This window comes from Hydra viridissima, unplaced genomic scaffold (assembly GCF_058129835.1).
Source record: "Hydra viridissima isolate aposymbiotic clone 2 unplaced genomic scaffold, HvirCarnegie_v1 scaffold_2, whole genome shotgun sequence".
NCBI lineage: Eukaryota > Metazoa > Cnidaria > Hydrozoa > Anthoathecata > Hydridae > Hydra > Hydra viridissima.
This window is the reverse complement of record NW_028324301.1, coordinates 14,153,771-14,173,770: the sequence shown is the minus strand read 5'-3', so window position 1 is coordinate 14,173,770 and position 20,000 is coordinate 14,153,771. Positions and strand designations below refer to the sequence as shown.

The following is a 20,000-nucleotide window of genomic DNA, read 5'->3' as shown; positions in this document are numbered from 1 at the left end:
CAGCCTGACAGGATACAACAGAATATGGCCAAGGGATCCAATGGGAGTCGGTGAAAGCCTCGAATTTGGCCGCATTTGGCCCAAATTTCGACGTTTTGTATGGAAATTGAGCCAAAAACGGGGTTTTGTCGCCAAATCCGGTACTTGCCAGCCTCTCTGTTGATTGTGCTTGTCATTTTCGTGCTCAGTCTGACAGGATACAAGAAAATAGGGCCAAGGGATCCAAGAGGAGTTGGTGAAAGCCTCGAATTTGGCCACATTTGGCCCAAATTTCGACGTTTTGTATGGAAATTGAGCCAAAAACGGGGTTTTGTCGCCAAATCCGGTACTTGCCAGCCTCTCTGTTGATTGTCTTTGTCATTTTCGTGCTCAGCCTGATAGGTTACAACAGAATATGTCCAAAGGCTCCAAGAAATCTTGGTGAAAGGCTCCAATTTGACGAAATAATCACAGAATTGACATTACAAGCAAATTCTAAGCATTTCTGTGCATTTGTCGCAAAAATCGGTACTTACCACTGAATTGCTTGATGTCCTTGGGCATTTTTTTGCTCAGCCTGACAGGATACAACAGAATATGGCCAAGGGATCCAATGGGAGTCGGTGAAAGCCTCGAATTTGGCCACATTTGGCCCAAATTTCGACGTTTTGTATGGAAATTGAGCCAAAAACGGGGTTTTGTCGCCAAATCCGGTACTTGCCAGCCTCTCTGTTGATTGTGCTTGTCATTTTTGTGCTCAGCCTGACAGGATACAAGAAAATAGGGCCAAGGGATCCAAGAGGAGTCGGTGAAAGCCTCGAATTTGGCCACATTTGGCCCAAATTTCGACGTTTTGTATGGAAATTGAGCCAAAAACGGGGTTTTGTCGCCAAATCCGGTACTTGCCAGCCTCTCTGTTGATTGTCCTTGTCATTTTCGTGCTCAGCCTGACAGGATACAAGAAAATAGGGCCAAGGGATCCAAGAGGAGTCGGTGAAAGCCTCGAATTTGGCCACATTTGGTCCAAATTTCGACGTTTTGTATGGAAATTGAGCCAAAAACGGGGTTTTGTCGCCAAATCCGGTACTTGCCAGCCTCTCTGTTTATTGTCTTTGTCATTTTCGTGCTCAGCCTGACAGGATACAAGAAAATAGGGCCAAGGGATCCAAGAGGAGTCGGTGAAAGCCTCGAATTTGGCCACATTTGGCCCAAATTTCGACGTTTTGTATGGAAATTGAGCCAAAAACGGGGTTTTGTCGCCAAATCCGGTACTTGCCAGCCTCTCTGTTGATTGTCTTTGTCATTTTCGTGCTCAGCCTGATAGGTTACAACAGAATATGTCCAAAGGCTCCAAGAAATCTCGGTGAAAGGCTCCAATTTGACGAAATAATCACAGAATTGACATTACAAGCAAATTCTAAGCATTTCTGTGCATTTGTCGCAAAAATCGGTACTTACCACTGAATTGCTTGATGCCCTTGGGCATTTTTTTGCTCAGCCTGACAGGATACAACAGAATATGGCCAAGGGATCCAATGGGAGTCGGTGAAAGCCTCGAATTTGGCCGCATTTGGCCCAAATTTCGACGTTTTGTATGGAAATTGAGCCAAAAACGGGGTTTTGTCGCCAAATCCGGTACTTGCCAGCCTCTCTGTTGATTGTCCTTGTCATTTTCGTGCTCAGCCTGACAGGATACAAGAAAATAGGGCCAAGGGATCCAAGAGGAGTCGGTGAAAGCGTCGAATTTGGCCACATTTGGCCCAAATTTCGACGTTTTGAATGGAATTTCTATTTTCGAATTATCGTTTCATTTGTTTTATCTTGAGGAATTAGTTTGTTTTGTTATTTCTATTCTTCGTATTTTGTTTTTGCGACCACATTTATTTTTTTGACAGATATATATGATAGACTGTATTTTTGCTTTAAAACTCTCTTTGTAGACCTTCAAAAGTTGAGACTGTTGTTCGGTTTTTTAAAGATGTCTTATGGAGGTCTGTTTTTTTTTCCTTTAATCTTTTCTGTCAATGCTTAAGTTAACCGATTTTCCTTAGGATCTTCTTTTATAACTATGATTAGCTCAATATTAGGGAAAGTAGTTTAATAAGATATTTATTTATTAACAGTCCTTCAATACTATCAAGCTAATTATAGTACTGTCATTGGATTATATTATACTAACTGTTCGTTTTGATTTTTATAAGATTAAAATATGTAGCTATACTGTCATCTATTTGGGTGATAATAGTAAAACACACATTTATTCGTGTCAAATATATATATATATATATATATATATATATATATATATATATATATATATATATATATATATATAAAATAGAAATAGTTTACACCCACAATACATATATTATTGAAAGAGAAATTTTCTATTCTAACTATTCATTATTGGTAGATAATAGGTTTGACACGGAACTGTTTTTACTCTTATATCAATTAGATTATAGATTATAGAGTTTCATAAATAAAACTGTTAAATAGAAATGCAAAAGCACAAACATCAAACATAGATATTCAAAACATTAAAAAGAAATATTACTTCCATCCTACAAATAGAGTGGACGAAAAATATAAGTATGTATGGCTAAAGTGTTAGGAGTGTCTACTAATTCAAACCACATTCGTATTAAACTCCTCAACGTCATGCGTTCAAATACAGTTCATATTCACACATTCTTTTTGAAGTCGTGTATTCTTTAGCTGAACTGATGCTCGAAATGCAATAACAACTCTTTTGATCATGGAAATCTTTACAGCATCTGCAAAAATACATGAGCACTTTTAGCAAGTAAGAAAAATTCAAACGTATAATAAGAAAAACAAAAAAGCAACAACAACTGTTTAAAGATAATCAATGATTACAACATTGAATAACATAAAAGTATTCTAAAACGCAATAAAAACAACTAATAACAACAACTTTAATACAAAGACTTTATAAAGTGTAAGGAAAGTGTAACAATAAAATATGATAATCAATTACAAAAATGAAATGTGATCAAAGGAATTTAATGATACAACCACATTAACTGTAAAGTATAACAAAGATAATAAACAACAACAATAATTACAAATATTACAAAATATATTAGAAATCTTAACTAACATTAGCAACAACAACAAAAACCCTGCCTGAAAAGCAGAATAGAAAGACAACATAGAAACATAGAAAACATAACAAAAAGAAAAAAGAAAAAAGACTTAAAAAAAAACTATTATGTCTAAATGCCGGGGAGGAAGATGGTGAAAGCTCTAGACTTGCAGAAGGCTTCCTTAATTATTACTTTTAAAAATTCTCTTTTATTAAATAGGCTGCACAGCATTACCGAATCATTTTCATAAAGTAAACACAAACACCGTGAGAAAATCGATAAGCCATAAACAACATAAACTTTGTAAAGAAATACTAGCACGTCTAAGGCAGATTTTGTACCCCGGTCATTCAAGCTAGCTAAAGCAACTCTGTAAAACAGCCAAACAAAAACTCAACGAATCAAAATCAAAACTTACTCAGTTTACTCCTGGTATTTGCAGATTTTGAAACTTGTATCACAGAAGCCCTTTTTATGTGTATTTTCAAAGCCTGCTAACGTAGGTGTATTTCCCATAAGTAGCTCATTAGGGCAGACCTATTGGTGGAGAATAGGCATTTGTGGCAGAGGCGAACTTCTAAGCTTATCGTTTGCCTTAACCAATAATACACTAGGAAACGGCCCACGTGAATGTACCAATTTCATTCTATAGACGCTGGATCCGCACAAACCTAGGAATTTTTGACATTCACGTGACCAAAGGGGAGGGGGTTTTATCATGGAAATATTTAACCACTTCTCTCTACCCCTCTCGCTCCCTCTTACCCCTCTTACTATAGGCCTATTCGTCGTGCAACCGGAATTTTTTGTGCAGGCCTATTTTTTTACGGTTGTAGACAATTATTTGTTTAGATTTGTTTTTAAAAGAAAATCCAATGTTGTCTATTATATATTGTGAATTATTCTTACATGATGTAATGAAAACAAACTTGCATAATTTAAACGTGGAGTTTTAGAATTCATTTAAAGCAAATAATATATATTTTTTAATTTTAGATTAAGTTTTTATACCGTGCCAAAAAAATGTTGTGTGTATGCTTGTCACAATATTTATCAAAATGAATGTGTATATATATATATATATATATATATATATATATATATATATATATATATATATATATATATATATATATATATATATATATATCGAGTAAAGCTAGTTAAGTATCAGTGCATCAATTTCCAAGTAATAATGTTGAGCGTGAATGATGGATAAAAGCCATTCCAATCTCTAATTTAGTTGTTACCAATAATACTGTTATCTGTGAGTTACACTGGCCTCCATGTTTTGAAACATTTACAGTATGTGAAGGAAAACGTCAATCAAAAAATTGCTCCATTTGTTTGGCTGGAAGTACCCTTGTCTCTAATTCCAACTGCTGTTCAAACTCAAAGAACTACCATAATATCTTTAAGTGGCATTAGAAATACATTATATGATGAGTATATAAAAATCTTAGCTTAGAAACATTTCATAATAGAATTAAGCGTAATGTTTCTATTTTAGCAATCAATCTATTGATAACTGTTGACACCTGGTCTAAGTTTGATAAGATACTTGACTTTTAAGTTAAAAATGGACAATAAAAAAGAAGCAATTTTGCAACATATTTCATTTATGGGACAAAAAAAATAATTGGAGATTAAATTTATACATCAAACATAGTTATATGCTTATTTTGCATATTTTTTATCATCAGGAGATAAAAGGCCAGAAGGATAACTTTAATTTCATTCTATGGACACAAGATCCACAACATTCTGACATTTTTTTAATATTGTCATTATTTTTATATCTTAAAGTTCATTTTAATTTTATTATTTATCACTTACTGTTGTTAATAGTTTTATCAAGCTCTAATTTTTTTTGTTGTTGTTTTTTTTACTTGTTCTTCTGTATTATTTTTTTCATCTGTTTCAGTTGTTAAAATTTCTTTTTTTTTTCATATATACAGTTACTATGCTTTTTTTTGTTGATACAGGGCTTTTGTTGGTGTTGGTGTTAGTTAAGGTTTCTATTTTACTTCGTAATATTTTAAATTATTGTTGTTGTTTATTATCTTTGTTATACTTTTAAGCTAATGTGGTTATGTTATTAAATTTCTCTTATCACTTATCATTTTTGTAATTTATTATTACTTTTCTTGTTTATTGCTTTTGTAAACTTTTTAAATTCTTTGTATTAGTGTTACTGTTATTTGTTTTTTTTATTGCGTTTTAGAATCCTTTTTTGTTATTCAATGTTGTAATTATTAATTATCTTTAAATATAGTTGTTGTTGTTGTTTTGTTTTTTTTTTTGTTTGGATTGTGGTGGATTAAAAATTCCAACAGATATTTCTTGCCAATAGACATTTTAAAGTTATTTTGTGAACATTTTTAAATTGAGCTTGCATTTTTTTGTAAATTTTTTTATTCAAGTTTGAGTGTTTTTCATCATAATTATAACTATCATGATAAAATCTACTTTATTGCTATTGCTTAACATTCTAAAATAATAATATATTATTTTAATAATAGTATGCTATCATTTAACAGTTTAGTTTTATTTTTTAATTTATTGATAATTTATTATGAAAAATTTTTATAACTGTTATGAGTGAATGAGGTATCAGATGGTACGAATTATATGATGCATCATGTGGTCATTTTTTTTAAAAAAAAAAGAAAAGTTTAGCATGTAAATAATATTTATGTTATGACAAAGTTGCTTATAATTATTATCAAATAGTATTTGTGTGCACTTTTTTCATCTTATCAAGCAATTCATGTGTATATGTTTGAAAAGGAAATAAGTAAGTGAATTATTTTTTAAAAAAAGGAAATTAAAGTAAACAACATTCTCTTATTAATTTTTAAATTCATTTTAAAAATAATTGCATTTAGCGCTTTGAGGTATCATGGGGCCCAAAAGAATATTTGTGTGTTTTGTGGTGCAGTAAAAAAATATCTAGCATCAAACTTTAAATTGCCTTCACAAATATACATAGACTGTAGAAATGGACATATACTGTTTATATTCATTAGCAATGATGAATCACACAACTCAATAAGCTTTAGGGCTTCAAGATTTGTAAAAGTCATATTAAACTTCTTGTTAGAGAATCAAAATATGGGCTTGCAATTTTTTAAGAGGTTCTAAACATTTTATTGACTTTTACAATGAGCCTTTCTTGTGTCAAATAACAGTATTGTCAGCAACACATTCATTTCAGTCAACCACAAATTCAAGAAACACTATTTCATCTTTGCCAGTTAACGCATCTCCTAAACATATAAGTGTTTTATCTTTATCTGATTCAAGACCACTATTCAGACTAAGAGCTGACCAGCTGTCTCCTAGAACAAGAGTCGTAAAATGACAGTTTAGTATTTTGGCAAATGATATTACTACCAAAATATGAAAGCATAGAGAGGATGTGAAGGTGTTAAGGGAAAATGTTAAACTAAGGGCAAGATTTAAACATCTCAATGAGGCTATTGCTCACAAAAACAAGATAATTAAAAGTTTGAGAAATAAATAAAAACATTTAAATTTATTCTAACATTTAAAGTTCGTTGTAAAAACACAGTATGCTGACATTTATTTTTCTTATTTTTATTGTGGTAATGTTTTTGTATTTCCTTGTTATAATATTGTTATTTTTACGCCTCAGTGTTGCTTCTGGAACTCCGAAATTTAAAGCAGCTTGGTTTCTGCTGCAAGCATTGGAATTGAATAGCTTGAGTCATGTTCTGCATTGTCCAATTTCCATTTGCACCTCTACTCGTAGTTCTGATATAGTTGCGAACCATTTTAATAACTGCAAATAACACAATAGTTTAGAATGGTACTGCCAATTTAAATAAATGACATGCAAATACATGTACCATATTAGAAATATACTTTACATATATATATATATATATATATATATATATATATATATATATATATATATATATATATATATATATATATATATATATATACAGTGGCGTATCTAGGGTAGGGCAGGCAGGGCACGTGCCATGGGCGCCAGCCTGAAAGGGGCGCAAAACAGGCTTGGTTGCGATACAATAAGCGAGAATTATATAAAATAAATTAAGAAATAATATATCATATAAAATAAATATATTATATAAAATAAAGTTTGTGTCATCATTTATTAAAAAATTGTAATTAAGCACTTTATGTGGGGGAAGAGGGGCGCGAGATCGGTGTTTGCCCCAGGCGCTATTTACCCTAGGTACGCCACTGTATATATATATATATATATATATATATATATATATATATATATATATGTATATATATATATATATATATATGTATATATATATATACATATATATATATACATATATATATACACATATATATACATGTGTGTGTGTGTGTGTGTGTGTGTGTGTGTGTGTGTGTGTGTGTGTGTGTGTGTGTGTGTGTGTGTGTGTGTGTAAAACAGATTAAATATAACCATAAAGTATAGTTACTAACCCTAATCATATTAGCTATGCTTATTTTACAAACAGATATATGCATAACTAAAATTGAAATATGCATAAATAATAATATTCACAACATAATTTTAAATAATTAACTTTAAAGTAACTTTAACTATTGCTCTAAATTATTTTATTATAATTGTGTTTATTGTTATAAGTTAAACAAAACAAGCGGCAGCGTTTATACAGTTTTTAGTAAAACATTTACTTCGGCAAAACGACGAACGAGTCATCTTACCCCGTTCATCTTGCCCCTAGACAACACAATCTTCAAAAATGATTCAGTATTGTACACAAATAAGTTATCATAGCTTAACACTAATCGTATGGCTTCCAAATTGAACAAGCTAAACGAAAAATTCTCGCTTACCTTAAGCTGGTGATGTAATGATGAAAAAAATCAAATGCAAGTGGATAATTTTTTTTTTCTTAATATCGGAAAAACCTTATTTTATACTTATCTTTCATCCCGAAAATAATATTTATAAAGAAAACATAAATAAATCAAGTAGATATAATCTACATCGCTCTTAGCTACAGTCTTAGCTACAGCTTTCATATTTAGTTGAGTTTTGAAGATAATGGTAGGTCGTCATCTTGCCCCATTCGTCATCTTACCCCATGCTCCCCTAATTCAATAGAGGAAGTGAAACTCTATTATAGAGAACCTTAATTTTTTTTTATAAGATGTTTATTACTCATTCTATACCAATGAATACAAAAAAGTTAATTGATAAGCTTGATTTTATTTTATTCATAAATTTAGACGCACAATCAAAAGTCTTTTATCTTGTTAATTGATAGTTAATTAGCAGTTTTTTTCCCATATTTCTCATTAATAGGCCTAAATTAATTGATTTTGTCAAAGAACCATATATTAATATGAGATACCTGGAATTAGTTAATCATTATTTAATAAATAAACAATAGTTAAGTTAGTTTTGCACTAAAAAGACGCGAAAAATAGGCGTATCACTCAAGGAGAAAGATGAAAAATTATTGCTTACATCAAAGAAGGAAACAAAAGTAATAGAGAAATCGCCAGGTCAATTGGAGTTTCTGAGAAATGCGTTCGGACAACAAAGCAAAACTTTCTTCACACTGATGGTGCCAGCGAGAAAACGAGGCCAGGTAGACCCTTGTCAACCACCAGAAAGCACGATAGTGCTTTTATAGAGCTATCAGAGCTAATCCAAGAATTAGTTCCAAAGAATTGACCACAGAATTCAATACAACGCGAAATACATCTATTTCTCAAAGCATAGTCCGCCGAATATTTATTAAATACAAGATTGGAGTCTACTCTGCTTTGAAGAAACCGGTCCTGCGTTCATATGATAAACGAAGGAGACTAAAATATTGTCGTGGAAGAAGGTATTGGACAATTGAACAATGGAAAAACACTATGTGGAGTGATGAGAGTAACTTTGAGCTTATCAATCGCAAATCTAACATAACGGTCAAAAGAATGATTCACGAAAAATATTACGCCAGGTACATTAGACCGACTGTACAAAGTGGAGGAGGCTCAATAGGAATCTGGTCATGCTTCAATTACAAAGGTGTTGGTATGTGCCAAAAATACACCGGAAGAATCAACTCCAAAATATACGTAAAAGTAATGGAAAAAAATCTAATACCTTTGACCTGCTTATGCTCAATGATAAACCATGGAAACTTCAACAAGATGGCGCAACTGCACATACTGCATACTTTACAAAGGAGTGGTTCAACGATAATAATATCAAGACAATACCGTGGCCTGCATACTCACCTGATTTAAACCTAATTAAAAACATTTGGGCTTGGATTGACCATGAATTGGCAAAGGTTCAAATTTCCACACTTGACCAGCTGAAGGACGTCCTTAAGGAGACCTGGTAAAGGGTTCCAGAAACGATGTGCAAAAATCTTGTTGAGTCTATGCCAAGAAGTGTTCTTAGTTGTATTAAAGCAAAAGCCAGATACACAAAATATTGATTGGTTCATAAATTACGCCTCCTAATGTTTCGTGTGTCTAAACTTATGAACAATTTTTTTTGTCTTATTTTTTTAATACCATCTAGTTGTACCTAATTATTACTTAGTATTTGTATTTTTTTTTTAAAATTTTTTTAAAATTTTGTATTCTGTAGGTATTTATCTAATAAATAAAAAAAAAACTAAACCGAAATCTTTTTCGTTATTGTTTTATCGTTGAAAAACTAAAAATTTCTATTCTCAAATATGAGTGCGTCTAAATTTATGAAAACCACTGTATTATTAGGAATCTTAACATATGTAAATTATATATGTTATAGTCAGGATTAACAATAATCATAGATATTTACAAAATATAACTGCATCATAATGATATAGCATCTTACTAAGATGTTATATTATTATATTTATTTTATATCAGATGATAATTTTCATATTATTAATATCACATAATAAAGCATCTTTACAATGTAACATAATATATATTACATTATATAACACCTTATAAAGATGTGATAATATTATATATATATATATATATATATATATATATATATATATATATATATATATATATATATATATATATATATATATATATGTAATATTATCACATCTTTATAATAACAGTTAATCGCCATTATTATAATATATTATATATTATAATAATGGCGATTAACTGTTATTATATATATTATAACGTTCATCTTTTATATATTATATATCCATATATTATAACGTACCTCTTCATCAGTTTTACATACTGCATGTACATATCACTCAAATATGAAAACAAAGTTTTAGATTTCTAATTTATTTTAATCAAATTATTAAAGCCTGCCATTTAAATGTTCCTTATTAATGGAATAGAGAAAATACCATTAAGTTAAATCACTCTTTTCGATTTGGAAGTTTGAAACAAAATAAATATAAATTCCTTCATCAAAATAAAACCAAATTCAACGAACAAATGCTATTTATAAATCTTATAAAGAAGAATTCGTTAATAAAAACAAACCATTTTGACTTAATTATTATATTATATATAACGTTAATTATTAATGTAATATATATGATATAAATTATGACACATTTGTAATATATAATATAAATTACTATATAAAAATACCAAAAAGATGTGATTTATATACATTTAAATTTCTTCAGAAATGTTTTATAAGGGGCTACCTATTTTACAATTTTTATTATTATTATTGATGAATTATGTCATCATCAAAATCCCTTTAAGAAACATTTAGAACTAAAATGTAAAGTCAATCCGTGTACATAATTTATGCCAGGTTGCAATTATAGCAACCATACTACCAACGATTGGTATTTAAAAATGTTCAAAGCTATTTATCTCAGCAGACTTTTTTATGGCTCTTTGTTTTCTGCCACCGTTATGCTAAGCAGCTCCTGCCAAATAATGAACAATTGCTTTTGAGGATGTCACTTTCGGATGCTCCTGTAAATATACATCATCCTTCGTAGTTGAATACAACACATTACTTGTTACTAAACAAATTAAGAACAAAATATACATTCTGCATGTTATCCGAAAATGTATAATACATATAAGTTTATATCTTTAAATGTTAATAATTTTCTCTTAAAATTTAGGAATAATCCCTTCTAGTTTAAGATATAAATGCATGTAAGAAGACCTTAAGTTTTTTCATAATGTATTTTAATAAATTTTTAAATAAAGAAACATTTAAATCATCTACTATACTTTTTTATTAATATTTTATACTGTTATACTTACTGTTATTTTTACTATTATTTGAGAATTCTGCACAAGCAATTAATAAATTACTATGTTGGCAGCTCCCAACAGTTGTAAGTTGGTTAGCAATTATCATTTTAGACCTATATAATAACTAGGTTTCTTTGGTCTAAATTTAAAACTTAAATACTTTTTCTTCACTATTTTACAAAATAAATTTAAACCAACCAAAAATATAAAAATTATACAGTCTTACTGAGAACTTGTACATTATTTTATCATATTTATTCTAAAAAACGAAAAATAGAAAAGGTAACATACAACAAATTATTGTAAGAATATATTTTATCAACCAAAAAATATATATTTACATTTGAAATTTATGTAAATATTTTTGCGAAAAAATGTTATGTTAAACAGAAAAACAGATTTTTATTTGAAGCTTATATATTTAACAATATTTGAACTCAAAATAAAACTTCATTACAATCAGTTTTATAATTTTCATATAAGCGCTCGTTTATTCCGTCGCCATCTTGAGAGTCCAAAACAGGCTTCAAAAAAACTGCCCTATATACTATTCAGTTATGTTTTAAGCGGTGGTCCAGTTGTGGATAACTGGCTCTGGCGTGCAATCTGTAATCGGCCCATTATTGGATATCCAGGACTGGAATGCCGCAAAAGGACCACATGACAGTTGCTATCTGGTAAACCAGCTCTGGTGAATCTTTTACGGTACAACAATAGTTCATATCGGCTCCGGCATGCCATTCATGGAACTTTAATGTCCCGTAAATGGATCGCCAGAACTAGCGTAGCCGGCACTGGCCCATACAAGCGTTGCTACTTGGGAAATTCTATAAAAAAATTTTCCATTTGAAAAAATTTTTTATTTCGGACTGGCCTTCTCAAAACTCAGATTTAAATCCATCAGAGCATCTTTGAGAATAATTCGATCCTCAATTGAAAGGCGAAAAACCGATCAATAAAAATGATTTATTCCAGGTGCTTTTGAATTGTTGGGCAAATAAAAATTGATCTCAAGTTAGTCACTTTTTTAAGAACCCGTACGCGGTCTGTAATATTGGCAGTTATTCCCTCACTTAAGTCAAACAACTAAGAAAAGATGAATGAAGAATCTCATCAAAATAGGGTCTTCCAGATATCTTACTAGATATCATATGCTGAAGAAGAAAAAAAAAGCTAAAGCATTAAAGAAAGTTAATATGCAAATAAAAAATTTTTAAAGCTGATAGAAACTGTTTAAACAATTTAACTAAATGCAGATTTATCAAATACTCACTACTTAAACCTAAAAACAAATTAAAGTAAAAATTTATAAGAAAGATAAAAAAACTGTTAAGATCTTCACAACTATTTTGCTTAATTTCAATAATTAATTACAGTATGGTTACCGTTTTGGATCATTCTTTGGTTAGATCAGCTCCAGCTTTATTATCAAAATGTACATAGAATGTTGATATAGAAAATAAAATAATAAAAAAAAAGCAGATCATCTTTTTTAAAAAGATGCTAACACAACAAACATGCTTTCTAGATTATCTTCATAATTTGTAAGAAAAAAAATTATGAAAACTTTATTGAAAAATCATTTTAAATGATAAGATTATAAGTTTGAGTTTCAAAAACAGTGTATTATTCAATATTGTTAAGAACTTTTTAAATGTTTAAAAAAAACTCTTTACCATTATCTTTTTTGGAATAAAATTGAATACTTCAGAAATTGCATCAATGCTTGTTATTTATAACTTATTGCTTTCAAACAGCCATGGGAAAAGTACTTCACACAAGATACATCAGATAAATTTTCTTTTACATATCTAATTTTATATTCTTAAATTTTTTAAAAAAACCCTGTGTTGTGATCAACATTTTCTGAAAAGTAACAAAAAGATTTTTATTTTCTCTATAAAGTAAAGTGCAAGTGAAAAAATGTGACAAATAACTTTTGCTCCATTTATAACTTTTAACCTCAACCTGGACTACATATAATGATAATTTTCAGCAAAATCTTCAAAAATTATTCATTTCTTTTGATGAAGATTTTCTTAGCAGTTTTTTTTAAGTAATTACTTTGTGTTTTTGTAATATATGATTTTGTGATAAGGGTTTCAATGATACTGCAAAAGAAGACATTAAAACTATTGAGTGGCAGTATTTGCAACACTAGTGTTGTATAGTCAGTGGTCTGCCATTGCTTGAATACTTTGAATAATTTTTCTTAGCTAATTGCCTATAAACTCTTGTACTAAACACCTGCTTGAATACCTGGGGATTGGTCAAATTGGTGCAGCATACAGCATTTTTAACAGAACAAACAATTACAGAAATAGAATCCTTTTAACTTTTATTCCAAATAATTGCATCCATGAGAAGTTTTGCATTTTAAAGATTTTTTGTATGCACTTATATTGAGACTAACTGAGACATTAGCTGAAATGCACCACTTTGGGTTTCAGATTGCAAAGTTTGACAAACTGACATTGACATTAGGATAGTCTTTTTTAGATGTGTTTTGTAAATGTGCAACATGTAATTCTTTAAGATTGAGTAGTAATAACATTTTTTGAATGTGTTGGGTTTTTTTAATACTAAGTCTTTTTTTCCCTGGCATCCTTCTTAGAAACTTATTTCTTTGATAAAAAATTATCACTAATTTGACTGTTTCTGGTATAATATGGTTTTTTAGATTTTTTCCTGGTAATGATAAAATCCTCTGCTCATGTTTATCTTTTTTAACTTTAGAAAAAGACAATCAGACAGTTCAAAGTAATTTGATATCTTTTTATATGTCCAAGAATTTGTTGCAAGTGTTAACATTTGCACCTTATAGTGTTAGGAGTCAATCAATTAATTATTTTTTTTGAATTCATACATTAAACTGTTTAGATCTTTATCTTTATGTTACTGTTTGAAATGGTGCTGTTTATTCGTGAAGTTAAAGAAACATCTCCAATATTATATGCTAACAAAACCTTTTCAGCAACTCTGTCTGATAATATCCTCACAATTTTGTTTTGCTGGTGAAATCCAAAGTAATTCATATAAAAGTATTAAACTTTAACATTTCTTACTTTGTGACTCCCACTCTTCCTGTCAAGTAAAATCTTCATCAGCTTCTACTGCTCTTATGTAATGTTTGCTGCATGTTTTCAAACCCAGGGTTATATTTAAATTCTTTTCTTATAAAAGCAAAAGTCAAGGGAATTCTTTAAGTTCCCTAAAAAAAAAAGCAAGTTTAGATAAGTTTTAAAAGCAACTGAAATCTTAACAACTATTATAAATCTTCACAAAACATTTTCCATTTTATTCCCATAAGAGATCTGCTGTAACTATAATAAATGTTAGATTAAATTTTACAGAAGTCTTTTTACTTTTCCTTTTGCATTTCAAAAGGATTGCAACACTTTTTAATTTTTCTATCAAAATATTTGCAATAGAGCTGCTAATGATAACCACATGAAATTCTTATTGAATATATTTTTCTTTCATATTTGCTTACCACATTATTTTCTTAACAGATTTTAATGTTATGTTTTACAATTTCATTTCTACAATTGTTAACTCAAATATATATTTCTTTAGAGAGAATAGAAATACAAAAAAATTAACAATATGCTTTTTCATAATACACTCCTTCATTTGCTTAAACTTTAAACAAAGGTGTCAACAGGACCAATTTCAGAGGAAGGGTGGGGGACAATTTTAAAAAGCTTAACTTAAACTGTCTAAAACACATTAGTGGCTTTTTTGAAACTTATCTAAGCATTTAATGACTTGGAATATTAAAAATGCATTCAAGAGCAACAAAACTATTTAAAACTTGAAACTTTATAGAAAAAATTTGAAAACTAAAATGTAAATTTAATTCACTCATTTTATAAAATGTATTTCAGATATATTTTGATAATTCAACTTAAATAAAACATATATATTGATAAAACAAAAAGGAAAATAATAACATTCATAATAACAAAAAATAAAAATTCAAAATAATAAAAAGTGTAATAAAAAAATTAGTAACAAAAAAAATGATAGCAAGAACAAATATAACAATAATAAAAAGAATGATAATTATTATAAAAAGAATGATAATTATTATAAAAATAATGACCAAACCAAAAAAACAAAAAGAATTTTAAAACAAAACAAGTATATAAAAATAAAAAAAAAAGTAAAAAAAGACGAAGAAACATGTAACAAAAATAAAGCAAATAACACAAAAACATAAATTAAAACAATAAGAATAATCAAAGTAAAGAAAATGATATCAACAAAAAAAAGAAAAACACAATTATAATAATATTAGCAAGAACAATAAATAAATAAAAAAAAACAATATAACTATTAAATATAACAAAAAAAAATAATGACAAAAATAATAAAAACAAAAATATGAATATTAATAATAATAAAAAAAGTAAAAATGATAATAGTAACAATAAAAAACAAAAAAAAAAAAATTAACAATAATAAAAGGAATAACAAAAAAAAAAATAATAAAAAACAATAATAATTATAATAAAAGTTAAAATAATAATAATAAAAATTCTAAAAAAATAATAATGAGATATAAGCAATATTTATAACATTGATGATGATAATATGAATAAAAGAAACAAAAAAAATAATAGAAAAAATAATAACAGCAATAAATATAATAATAAAAAGAATTTTAATATAGTAATGATAATAATAGTAATTAAAATGATGATGATAACATTAACATAATAAATAATATTATTACTAATAAAAACATTAATAACAATAAACAAAAAAGTAATAATAATAGAACTAATGATAACAGTAACTATCTAAAAGAAAAATTATAATTATACTAAAAGAATTAATAACAAAAACAAAAATAACGATAATAATAAAAACAATAAAAACAATAATAACACTAATATTAAAAGAAATCATAAGAAAAGTAATAATGATAACAATTAGAAAAATGTAAATATTTATAATAATAGAAATAGTTTTAAAAATTAAAATAATGATAATAGTACTACTAATAATAACAATGACAAAAGTAACAGTAATAATAACAGTAATAATAACAGAAATAGTAATAATAATAATGGTAATAATAATAATAATAATAATAATAATAATAATAATAATAATAATAATAATAATAATAATAATAATAATAATAGTAATAATAACAATAGTAATAACAAAAACAATAAAAACTAGCAAAAAGCAACCCGTAATACTGGTTATGGTCAGTCTGTAACTTAATTTATAGTGGCAGTTTTCCACAATTTAAAGTTGCAAAACCTTAACTATTACCATTTTAAAAAAGCACCTTCATATTGAAAAAATTTAACCATCTGTAAAATTAAAATAAAAAGTATGCAGAGGTAAAATATTTTACTAATTATTTAACATTATTTGAGTAATTTACAACTGACATAGGTCATATCAGTGAAAGGCAGAACTATTTTCCTCGACATTACTAAGTTCAAAACAATGTTTTTAGTTACTGACACAAAATAATAACACTTCATCATGCTTTAAATTGGCGAAAAAGTTAAGCTAAATTCTTGTTATATTTTTTATAACATGAACTTTAACTAATAAGATTAATATAAAGCGAACGTAAGTTGGACATGAGTTATTCATTTTTTGGTATCCCTTTTAAACATGTTTCTTTAAAAAAGGAAATTGACTTTAAAACGTTAAATGCACACAACTAAAAAAATTTCTTAAAAATAACTGAACATTTGACCATTACTATATCTGGCACTAATCTGACCATATTTATATATGGCCTCTTTGTTTCAATAGTTTTTAGTAAACGGTAATTTGCTACGATTTACTAAAAATTCCTTTTGTTACTTGAAATTTAATTTTCTTAAATATTTTTACACTAATAAAAGACCTCCCTTCTCCATTTTTGCCTTAATGGTGGTCAGGAGAATAGAGTTATTTTTATTAAGAGTAATCAAGTTTTTGATGAAGACCTTTTACCAGAATAATAAAATATAAAACAATGATTTACATGTATAATAATTTTTTCTTTTTAATATGTATAAGAATTTAACATATATAAGAATTTTTTCTTTCCTGAAAAGTGTTGCAAATGCAAACTAAGCTAATTAATTAGTTAAACACCTTATAAAATTTAAGTAACTCGATATTTGACAAATGCGCAAAACTACAATAATCACCACCCTCGTTAAAAAAGATTTAAAAAGAACTGACAAAAATTTACAATGAAAGGTAATCAGGTTTCATTTTATAAATCGTATAAATGCGTCATGCATAATTCTTAAAGAAAAAAAAAACGGAATTATGATACCATAACTACAACAACAACAACAACAAAAAACACCACATAAATACTGAAAATTGATTTACCTATTTATAGTAACCTATTTTGACATGGCAGTTAATATAAGTATTTATCGAAAATGTAACTATAAAATCTATTTCGAAGTACAAAAGGATTAACAATACTAAAAAGAAAAAAGAAAAAAAAAACAAAACAAAAAAAAACAAATTCAGATATAAATTGCATTTCTAGCATAATGCTATCTTGGCTTTTAGTAAATAGAAAAAGCAGTAAGTTCTAATAATGAAACTACCTATTATTCATTTTTAAAAATACTCACCGATGTGAAGGTGTCTATTGTTAAAAATGAATATCAACACAAAACATCACAACAATAACACATAACAATAGAATATTTACACCCTTGATCCTAAAATCAAGCGAAAATAACAAACCAAATTAAAATATGAATTAGAAAATCAATTTAAAGTTAACTATGATTATCTTTTTACTAAACATATAAATACATAAAAGTATATTTGTTTTTATGTTCAATATTAGTTATTCAATTACTTCAAATTTAGAACATTAAAACACCCTAGATTTAAAGATCAAGGTTGCATACTCTCATACACATTAAGCTAAACATTAACAGACATTATTATGTGTTTCTAGAATAATTAAAAAAGGCTAGACAACACAACCTAGCTCTAAAGCAGTAACATTGCCTGGCACTAAATGCTGCCAAGTCACACCTCTGCTACAAGTACATCGCTTGGCTGGCAAGGTTATCAATCTTGCTCAACATAATGCCAAGTCACACCACTTTGAAAACATGGAAACAACATAATTTAAACATATATACAACTATAAAAAAATATGGTTTTATATAAACACATATATAAACACATTTTATAACAATATTAAATGACAGATATATTTTTCAAAAACTATGAAAAAAAAAAATTAAACTAATAAATAAAGTTATACATACAAATTGTGCTCAGAACCTACAAACAGTAAGTTTTCGAAATGAAAAACTAAAGACTATAAATTAAGAACATTAGAAAATATAACATTATTTAAGTAACACTTTTCACCTACCATACCTTGAATGAGATGTTTATCAATTTTGAAAAACAAACTATTAAATGCTCTAGTTCTTGAACATGCAACATATAGTTGACCATGAGAGAAACACGGTTTTTTAAGATATACCCCAACTCTATCAAATGCTTGACCTTGACTTTTATTAATTGTCATTGAATAAGCCAATCATTGACAGGAAACTGATAACGTTTCAGAACAAAAGGTAAATTAGAATCTGATGGAGCCATCTGAATTGGAGAAACAAAAACCTGTTTACCACCAGAAACACCTGTCAAAACCTCTGCATCAATATTACTACTTTGAAGAGCACAAACTTTCATTCGAGTACTATTGCATAACCAAGCTTTGAGATCTAAATTTCTAAGTAGCATAAATACACAACCAATTTTCAATTTCAAACAATGAGGTGGCATACCTGAAGGAGTTAAGCTGTTCAAGAACTCAACAGGAAAGTTATTTCTTTCATTAAGGTCATCAGTATCAACTTGATCAGCACTTAAATAAATTTTGACCTCACCTGGCAGACATTCAAGCACTTCTTCATTGATTGATAATGAATCAACATTAGTTGGTGTTAAAATCACGCGTTTAATCATTTTGATCAGCATCTCCAAAAATCTTTTCAACAATCGATTCATTTTCTCTAATAATGCACTGATTTGTTATTTCAATGCATCCTTTAAAAGGATCCTCCTCTTTGACAGGTATTGTTTCATTCTCAAGTTTTAGTAGCCATTGGGAAAATTCACCTTCCCCATCTTGTACCCCCACATTTTTAGTTAATGCAAACTTCTGCACCCATTGCCAAGAACATTTTATACACGATTCTACTATTTCAGCTGGTTGTCCTCTTTTCACAACAGGAAGAATTTGCCTAAAGTCACCACCAAAAAGAAAGATTTTTCCTCTGAACGGAAAGTTGTTGTTGCAAATATCTTTTAACAACCTATCAATTGCATTTAAGGCATGTTTAGGTCTCATGGATTTTTCATCAAGCAAAAACAAACTAACTTGTCTTAAAAAATGCTCGTGTATAGAGTTAAGAGTTACATTACATGTGCTATTATCCAATATTGGAACAGGAATTTTAATAAGCCATGCAATGGCTTATTTTCTACTTTAAATCCTTTCTACTTTTTCTAATAAAAATTTAAATCCTTTCTACTTTATCTAATAGAAATATTTTATGAGTAAACTACTTGCATACTAAATCATAATGAAACAGACTTATTGTAATGGACTATGAAAAAAAAAAAAAAAAAAAAAGTCATCAAAAATCACCTGAAATTAGGGATCAG

General features: G+C 28.2%; 2 long non-coding RNA genes and 1 pseudogene across 3 annotated transcripts; all 3 read right to left on the bottom strand.

The window, feature by feature from the left end:
- Nucleotides 1-2,413: 2,413 nt before the first annotated feature.
- On the bottom strand, nt 2,414-3,733 carry LOC149892102 (uncharacterized). The gene is made up of 2 exons (XR_016450028.1): nt 3,508-3,733; nt 2,414-2,756 (listed from the first exon to the last, which is right to left on the bottom strand). It is a non-coding gene; the product is annotated as an uncharacterized LOC149892102 (long non-coding RNA).
- Nucleotides 3,734-4,326: 593 nt separating this feature from the next.
- LOC149892101 (uncharacterized) lies at nt 4,327-8,059 on the bottom strand. The gene is made up of 2 exons (XR_016449413.1): nt 7,818-8,059; nt 4,327-6,894 (listed from the first exon to the last, which is right to left on the bottom strand). It is a non-coding gene; the product is annotated as an uncharacterized LOC149892101 (long non-coding RNA).
- Nucleotides 8,060-11,717: 3,658 nt separating this feature from the next.
- Nucleotides 11,718-19,460, bottom strand: LOC149892100 (uncharacterized; annotated as a pseudogene). The gene is made up of 3 exons (XR_016449679.1): nt 19,452-19,460; nt 12,704-14,486; nt 11,718-12,472 (listed from the first exon to the last, which is right to left on the bottom strand). The product of XR_016449679.1 is annotated as an uncharacterized LOC149892100 (transcript).
- Nucleotides 19,461-20,000: the final 540 nt, after the last annotated feature.